General features: G+C 41.4%; 1 protein-coding gene across 2 annotated transcripts in view; it reads right to left on the reverse strand.

Annotated features, from left to right (window-relative positions):
- The window catches only part of Rai2 (retinoic acid induced 2), a 62250-nt gene extending 61863 nt beyond the window's left edge, over window positions 1-387 (reverse strand). For both annotated transcript variants that reach the window (XM_013032139.1, XM_013032137.1), the window contains exon 1: window positions 134-387. The gene's annotated coding sequence lies outside the window, so the exon portion shown is untranslated. The remainder of the gene's footprint in view (window positions 1-133) is intronic.
- Window positions 388-9415: the final 9028 nt, after the last annotated feature.

Raw genomic sequence — 9415 nt, forward strand, 5'->3', positions numbered from 1 at the left:
CGGGCGCAGGCCCCTCCCCGGGCGCCGGGCCCAGCCTGGCGCGCCCCCTGGGTCAGGGTGGCTGGTCCTCTCGGGGAGAAACCGCGGGGGTGACCCCGGCTCCGCAGGGGGGCGTCGCGGGGGTCGCCACTACCTCGCAATTGGGGGGCCGCCACCGCCTCCAGGAAGCCGCAGGGTGGTCGCGGGCGGAGGGAACTCTCTGGTCTGGCCTCGCCACTGACCGCCTGAAGGGGGTGCACCGCGGAGGGAGCCTCCGTGTGCCTCCGGCTGTCACCGAGCGCCGCTGTCGCCGCCACCGGGTTGTGCGTGAGCGTGTGTGCGCGCCCGTGTCCTGCCGAGTGTGTGTCTGCGTGCAGCGCCCGCCCGGCCTTTACTATATACACCAAGGGGTGGGAGGAGGCGGGGAAGGGGAGGGATTGGGGGAGGTGGCGGAGGAGGGGGAGCAGAGGGGGGGATGAAAGGGTACCCGAGGAGGCGGTGGCAGAGGAGGGACAGGTGATCTTGCCCACGGAGAGGGTGTGGCTGTGCGCTGCATGGGGTAGCAGGGGGAAGGGGAGCTGGGAGCTGAAGGGTATGTAGAGGGGACACGTTTGGGAAAGGCTTGAAGAGCTGGGGCCATTCCAGACCCCCAGATGAACTGAAAAGGGGAGCAGAACCCTGGAGGGACAGAGGCAAGGAGGTGGAAGGGACCAGCCATCGACCTAAAATGCCGATTGGGATACAGGTTGAAGATTTTTCGCAGACAAAATTCACCCACGGATAGAAACTACTTTCTATTCGCAAGGCAATTCATGCATTCAAGTAACGTTTATTAAACACCCACTGTTTGCCAGACAATGTGTAATTCAACCAAGTGAAATTACAAAGATGACGGACAAGTGTATGGTTAGTGACCTGCAGATACATAATAGGTAGCTATAGTATTATTGATCATTCAAAAATGTAAAACCTATATTCTTAACATGATTTTAACAAAGAAAAGGAAGCAGCTGTATTGGTTTAATGAATCCTCCTAGATGTAAGGATTTTTCCCCCTATTAATCAAAACAGGATGAAGATATTGGAGAATGGCGGAGGTGGGATTATTTTCATCAGGACCAAGAACGGTATGAATCTAGCTGTTCTTTGCATGCTTAACACCCCCTCCCACTCCCTTAAATCTCACACTGTGTGTATTAATCACTACTTCTCTCTAGTAGAATATAGAGCGGCCACAAGAGGGTTTATGCCTGGACTGCCTCCTCTGGGCTAGTTTATCACTGTAATGGGATCCCATGGTGTGAAGCAAGCCTAATGTGATGGCACTTCAGGCCAAGTCAAGATTTTTGTGGACACTTCTGCCTTTGTGGACTCTTCCTTCCATAAAAAATATTACAAGTTACATATCACAGTTGCATTTTAATAAAAATAAATATATTAATAAGATCATTTTTCAAACCAAAAGATCTTTTGTGTGACTTTTTTTTATTAGAAAAGATTTCTAGAGCCTCTAAAATTGTGTCTACTTGGTGCCTAGCGCCAAATAAGCCTAGTGGTACCAATACTCCATTCTGAATTTCCTCTTTTGACAAAGAAGAGTCAAATGAAGAAGACCCCAATAGACATAGGAGTAGAAAGAAATACAAGTTTGAGAAGTGGTCATGACAAGCGTTAACAGCAAATCCAACTCTTGTTTGGGAAATAAATTGCTCAGATCAAGTGATGATACCTGTGGAAAATTTGCCTATGAATGTGACTTTGATCATTCTAGTAACCAACGACTTTCTCTATAGACCTTGTAACCCTTCAGACTTCTTGGATCATGTATGGGAAGTCTCAGTTGCCAGGACATAGCTTGAATACAACTAAAGGCATAGCTAGGTTATTATAACTGGGCAAGTGTATGGCAGAGATCCATAAAGGTTTTGTGTGTGTTGAGGGGGTATATATGGGAATGAAGTAGTGATTGATATTCTGGAGGGCAATTATTAGCCTTTCTTTTATTGGCTTCATCATAATCCTCAGTTTCATCATAATCCTAAATTAATGTTTGATCCTTGTTGGCAGCTGTGATTCAGGTTTGTTCTTCTTTAAAGTACATATATTTTCGGAAAAGCTTACATTGATTCAGAGTAATAGATAATAAATGGGTATCATAACCTCTGTTCCCAAATAAATGTATACTTACACCCTTCCTTCTGCATTTCCATCATGGCTACCCTTTCAAAAAGAAAAAGAGAACAGGGGAGGGTCTAGATTTGGGGGAGGGGACAGAGGGGGACAGAGCTTGCTTTGGGACAGAAATGAGACATTAAAATGGATGACAAATGTTCATATAGTCAAAGGATTGCCTAAGAAAATAGACAGAGAAAAGGACCTGCCCAAACAGCAAGAAAGAACAGCAAAAGCTCCCATCATGGGTCAGAGTGGTTTTTGAGGCCTATAATTTTAATATCTAATTATTTAAAATAAGGATCAAGACATTTCCCATCTCAGTTTTTTATCTAAGTTTTTTTCATCTATACTCTGCTTTTCTAACACAGTATCTCCTCATAACCTAGCTTTCACATGTGTACCAGATGAGTGATTCATGTGCTTATCCAGTAAACATCTATTAAGCACCTACTGGTTACCCAGTCATCTCTTCAGTTAGAGAGATGGTTAATATATGGTTGCTGACCTCAGTTTGCTCACAGATGAGTAAATAATCTGTTAATAATTCACTGTGATACCACATGGCACACAATGAGTTAGAAAATGGACTAGGTGAACATGTAAGGAGAGGGCCCATGGCTGTCCTGAAAGAGTGGAGAATGGCATGGGACAGAGATGTCAAGAGAGATGGCACAGAGATGGTGACAGTTACTGAGTGCTGAGAGATGGACAGTTTCCCCTTGTAAGGGAAAGCGCTCATAATTGAAAGGAATAGCCAGCACTGAAGCTTGGCTGCAGAGCATGTTCTAGAGGCTGCAAATATTTTTGTAGGTCTGGAACAGAGGCTTGAAGGATACTAAGCAAGGGAGTTGGCAAGGAATGATTTGTGTGAAGATTGATTGATGTTGGGTTTTGTGAAGGGCTTATTGGAGGGAGGTAAAATATGTCCCAGGAATTGTAGTGAGGTAGGGATGAAGAGTAGGAACTTAGCCGGGTGCCAGTAGTGCACACCTATAACCCTAGCTACTCAGGAGGCTGAGATGTAAGGATCACAGTTTCAAGCCAGCCCAGGCAGGAAAGTCCGAGACTCCTATCTGCAATGAACCACCAGAAAACTGGAAGTGGCACTGTGGCTCAAGTGGTAGAGCGCTCGCCTTGAGCTGAAGAGCTGAGGGACAGCACCCAGGCCCAGAGTTCAAGCCCCACGATCAAAAAAAAAAAAGAGTAGGAACTTAAATATTCAGGAGGTAATATCAATGGGGCTTAATTTTGGGAAAACAGGAGGATGGCTGAGTCTGGTAACAGGGTTGGCTGGCTGTGGTCACTGAGATAGAGGCTCCTTAGAAGAGAAGCAGATTTGAGTTTAGAGATGATGAATGTCATGGTCTACCTTGGAAAGCAATCCGAGATAAAGACTCAAGTGTAGAAAATTAATTTGGAAAGTGAAGGAAACACTTGTAGGGAAGGGAGGAAGAGAGACAGAGATGATAGCCTTCAGGTGGGTATTTCATCAGGGCAAGTTTCCACTCTAGGAAACCAGAGCTTAGTCCCATGGACAATCTCTTGGCCATTCAAGTGGTACAGAGAGTAGTTGAGAATTGCTTAGGGTATGCTGAATTTCTAAAGATTCTCATCTGGCATCCAGAATTGGCAGAGGGTCCTTCTTAAGTACACCATAGCTGTTTCAGCCATGGTGGATGCCTGAGAAGCATACTGAAATGGTAGGATCCTAGGAATGTGGGTGGAGCCATCAGCATCTGCTCCAGTGAATTCTGGTCAGCACATATCATATTGGAGGGGGCACAATGGGTATTCACATAGAGATATCTGGAAAGCATTTGGAAAAGTAGGTCTGGAGTTCAAGGCCCTGGGTATAGGTTGAGACAGTGTGTGTGTGTGTGTGTGTGTGTGTGTGTGTGTGTGTGTGTGTGTGTGTGCGCGCGCGCACGCATACGTGTGGTGATCCTGGGGCTTGAACTCAGAACTTAGTTTTTTTTTTGTTCAAAGCTAGCACTCTACCACTTGAACCACATCTCCACTTCAGTTTTTTGGTGGTTAATTGAAGATAAGAGTTTCATAGACTATTCTGACCAAGCTGGCTTTGAACCTTGATTCTCAGATCTCAGCCTCCTGAGCAGTTAGGAAAATGAGCCAGAGGTACCCAGCTGAGCCAGTGGGTTTATAATGAGCTCCACAGAAGACATACATGAATTGAGTTGGTGACCAAGCCCATCATCATCCTCTGGAACCCCAACAGGATTGGATTTGACCTGTATGAATATAGTTAGTGTTCCAGAAAGCCCCAAGTTAGTGCTCATGGCTGTTGTCTGAAGTTGAATAACATACCTAAAGTCGAAACTTGATTTTCATGGGTTTTGGTGGTGAATAGTTTCTGGCTGATAGAATGAAGTAGACGTTTGGAAACACAATCATGATGCAAAAAGACAAATGCTGAATAAAGCCAATGCAAAGGGATACATGGTGAGAAAAATGCAAGAGTTGGGAGAAAAGAATGAAAAGCATTCAGAGAAACAGCCCAGTGTCAAATAACATATTTTTTTGGGGGGTCCAGTCATGGGGCCTGAACTCTGGGTCTAAATATCCCTACATAAAAATGTCATTTGAGGGGCTGGGAAGGTGGCTCAGTGGTAGAGTGCTTGCCTTACATGCATGAGGCCCTGGGTTTGATTCCTCAGCACCACATAAGCAGAAAAAGCCTTAAGTGGTGCTGTGGCTCAAGTGGTAGAGTGCTAGCCTTGAGCTGAAGAGCTGAGGCACAGTGCCCAGCCCCAGCATTCAGCCCCCACGACCAACAAAAATAAATAAATTTTTAAAAATAAAGACAAATGAAGGAAATAAACTGGTGTATAATTCTGCTAAATTTGGAAGACCAGCTGCTCACATGGTGATTTTCAGCCTATCAGCACCTTCAAGGCACACTCCTGCCTTGGACAACAGGGAAGACCCATATGCCACAGAATCTACTTTGGTTCTCTCATATACAAGGACTTCAATAAGTAATTGTTAAATGCTTCTGCTTGGTCTTCCATGCCTATAGGCTTTGATATACCTTGTCTCCCACAAGCATTATACCTAATGTTTTCCAAATGAAGGGAGAGTGTTCACAGACTAGGTTTGGCATTAAAGCCATGTGACTGTCACCTGAGACTACCAGAGTTTGCCCAAATCAGCAGACAGCCTTGTATAAGCCAAGTGAGAAGCCAGATTACCTGAGACACAGTCCATGCAAATTCTGTAGGTTACCAACAAAAGGCCAGAAAAGAAGTTACACACAGGATAGAGATTTGGAGTCTAAGGCATGAAATACTAAGGCAGTATATTTAGTGAAGTAGCAGATAAAACCAGACCAGTTTTGGGGAAAATGACTTACTTTGTTGCATGGAACATGTGTGCCAACTGTGGCATAAATGTAGTTGAAATCTTGGAACATGAAGAAGGGCTTGGATAGCTCAGAAATGTCCCCACATAACCCAGCTTTCTGATAGGAAGAATGAAGCTAAGAGAAGTGAGTGCAGAAGTACTAGACACACACACACACACATACACACATTCTCACATTTGCCAAGTCCTGTTATTTTTCCAGACTTATCTCTCTTTTCTTAAAAATTCAGTTACACACAAGCCAGATTGATCTCTGAGTAAGAAAGGAAAATTTGACAAAATTTCCCTGGAGTAGTGAGTATTAAAATAGAATCCCAAACAGATGATAAAACAATTGCCGAGACACTCCAGTTCAGGAGTGTTATAGTTAAAGAGAATAATAAGCAATGACCTATAAATATCTTCAATTGCCCCAAACTGCAGTCCTCTTGTGTCTGGCACTGGGGTGAGTACAAGATTATGCCTCAACAGTAGTTTCTTGGGAGAAGAGCTGGTGAGGTCTTTTCTCAGTCATCAAACCCATGGGCTTTTGGAGGTGATTATTTTCCCCATTGATAACAGCCTATCTGTTCTTGCTAACATGGTTGTAGGAATAAAATAGGAGTGGGGCAGTCAGTTTCCCAAATAGTCTCTGACACAACTTTCATCATGTGCAAACCTTGGTTAGGTTTGTCCCAATTCATGGACTCCCCGTTATTCTCCCAGTAACTCAAGAGATGAAAGGAGTGTCAAAGTTATTCATCTTTGAATAACTTTAATCATTTCATTCTTCTTCGGGAGATTTTTCTCAATTTACAGATTTTTATGAAGAGGGCAATGAAGGTAGTCATGATGAGGAATTCACCAGGACTTTCATGCATAGTAAGCTTGAGCTCAATCACTGAGCTACATTCCAACTCCTAGAACTTAAAGCATTTTTATCAAGGGAGGAAAAGAGCAAGTGTAAAACTTCTCTTGTCTGGAATGAGGTAGCTAGGAGTGTTAGTGGTCACATTTGTACCTTCTTTATACCAGGTAAACATCTAATCTATCTCATACAAGATTGTTCCCCATTGACTTCTGCTCACTTTGGCCCCTCAAACAAATTGTCTAATGCTTGCCACCCACAGGATTATCTTTGGTCAATCTGACCACTGGAGTGTTGGGTCTATGCTGAAGCTAGCTTCACTCATCTATCTAAGCTGCTCATATTCCTGAGGGGAGTAAACTGGGCATCACTTAGCCACAAAGCCACAGCCTTCACCAGTCACTTGTCTCCATGATCTCTTTCCACATGAGTCCCAGTGGTAGATCCAGACTTCTGGAGCTGATTCTCTGCAGAGCCCTCAGGCTTTCCACTGGATATATAGCTCTACTATGGCAACCTAACCCACTCAAGGGTCCCTGCCAATCCCTGATGTCCACATTGCTGTGCACATCATCCACTGACAGCTTGAAATGTACAGTCCACAAACCTGATAAGACTGATACATAAATTGAACCACCGTTTTGAATATATTCTCATTCATCCTCCCTCGCCTTTTCCTTCTCCCTCTTACTTTCTCTCTCTATGTTAGATGGATCCGTACTTTCGAAGAAACATTTTAGATGAATTAGAGATGACCTTTTCAAAAATACAAAATTATTGCTTTAGAACAAAGTCACAATTAATATAGAACATCTGGAGAATACAAACGGTCTTTAAATAAATGCTTATTATAATGCTGATTTAAAATCACCTATAAGAATAATAGGTTATTCTAGTTTTAGTATAAACATTCAGACATAACTACCTTCACTGATCTGTATATTTTGTTCAAGTGCTTTCTCTTTAGAGTATTTATTCAACAGAAATACTATTACATATAATTTTAGTCCAGCTCTTGGTACATCAGTGCTTTCCCACAACATTCTAATGATATTATCTAATCATAATAAATATTTTCAATAGTTGTAAATAATTGTATTAAGTAGGCTCATTACCATATACTTATGTTTGGAAGTGTAGGGTATTTCCAAACTCTGTTGTTATAAAGTACACTAAAGTTTTTAATCTTGGTATATATAAATACTTGCATTAATAGTTATCTCTCAGAATAAATACACAGTGATAAAACTTCTGAGGCAGACACAGAAACATTTTCATGTCGCCAAACTGATTTAAAAAAGAATTCCACTGACCACTCCAAATATGTGGTCTGAGAGGACATGCTTCATGAGTGCTATTTATTTCATTTTGCTGTAAGAAATGTATTTCTCTGATCACTAGGAAGGGTGCCATTGTGTGTGTGTGTGCTTACTACTGACAATTTTAAGGGAATGGTCATTTTATTTTTATCCAGTTTTGAGTTAAATCATAGTGTTCACATCTGATTAATATGTATGTATCTTTAACAAAAATAAATTTATATAATAATGGAAAAAATTCTCCACTTGCTTTTTATCTCGAGTTTGGAATATTATTTTGCATAAATAAAATTTAAATTTCTTCTTTTTCCGGGTAGTTTTAGCTATTCTAGTTCCTTTGCTTTTCCATATGGATTTTATAATAATTTTTTTGGGGGGGTACAGTCGTGGGGTCTGAACTCTGTGCCCGGGTGCTGTCCCTCAGCTCTTCAGCTCAAGGCTAGCGCTCTACCACTTGAGCCACAACACCACTTCAGGCTTTTTTCTGCTTATGTGGTGCTGAGGAATCGAACCCAGGGCCTCATGCATGCAAGGCAAGCACTCTACCACTGAGCCTACTTCCCAGCCCTAATAATCTTTTCTATACTTATAGAAATCTTTGCTGGAATTCTGATAGGATTATTTTAAATCTGTATATTAATTTGGAGAGAAATGGCACGTTTATTATGTGAGTCTTCTAATTGGTGAGTATGGATGTATCACCAGATCTTCTTTTATTTCTTTCATCAGCATTTTGAAATTTTTAGTGCTAAAATTCTGGGCATATTTTATTAAGCTTAGCTCTAAGTTTCATTTTCTTTGGAATAACTGTAAGTTGTTCTTTCTTCATATATTTGTTGTCATCATATAGAAAAAAGATTGTGTTTTTGTGTTCATCTTATATTCTGTGATCTTCATAAACTGTAGTAATATAATTCTTAAGGTTTTTATATAGAAAGTAATGTCATCTTCAAATAAGAACAATTTCATTTCTCCCTTTCAACATATGGTTTGATTTTCTTTTCTTGTGGTATTGCATCAGCTAGAATTTCTGGTAGTATCTTGAGTATGATTCTTACCTTGTTCCTGATTTAGGGAGAAAGAATTGAGTCTTTCACTGTTAAGCATGATGTTATGGGTAGCTTCCTTATTAGATCCCCTTTCTCAAGTGGAAGTATTTTTTTCTTGCTGAGACTTATAATGAAGTATGTAGATTTTTTTTGTCAGTTGTGGGGCTTAAACTCAGAACCTAGGTGCTGTCTCTCAGCTCTTGTGCTCTAGGCTAGAGCTCTACCACTTTGAGCCACAATTCCACTTCAATAGTCTGGTGGTTAATTGGAGCTAAGCCAGCCCCAGCTGGCTTTGAACCATGATCTTCAGATCTCAGCCTCCTGAGTATCTAGGAATACAGGTGTGAGCCACCAGTGCTGGTATAGAGAATTTTGTCAAAAGAATTTTCCAAATCAGTTAATAATTTTATCTGATATTTTTCATTAGTGTGTTGGTATGGTGAATTAAATGTGATTTATCATTTAGTGTTAATTTAGCCTTTTACATATGGAATAATTTCCACAGTGTATTCATCCAGATTTTTGTGTCTAATCTCATAAACAATATAGGTACATAGTTTTCTTTTGTACTTTTTCTCTAGTTTTGTTACCAAGATAATATTTGCCTCATACTGTATATTTGAATATTTCTGTTCTCTTTTATTTTCTAGAAAAGATAATGTAAA

Source organism: Dipodomys ordii, unplaced genomic scaffold (assembly GCF_000151885.1).
Source record: "Dipodomys ordii isolate 6190 unplaced genomic scaffold, Dord_2.0 Scaffold150, whole genome shotgun sequence".
Taxonomy (NCBI): domain Eukaryota; kingdom Metazoa; phylum Chordata; class Mammalia; order Rodentia; family Heteromyidae; genus Dipodomys; species Dipodomys ordii.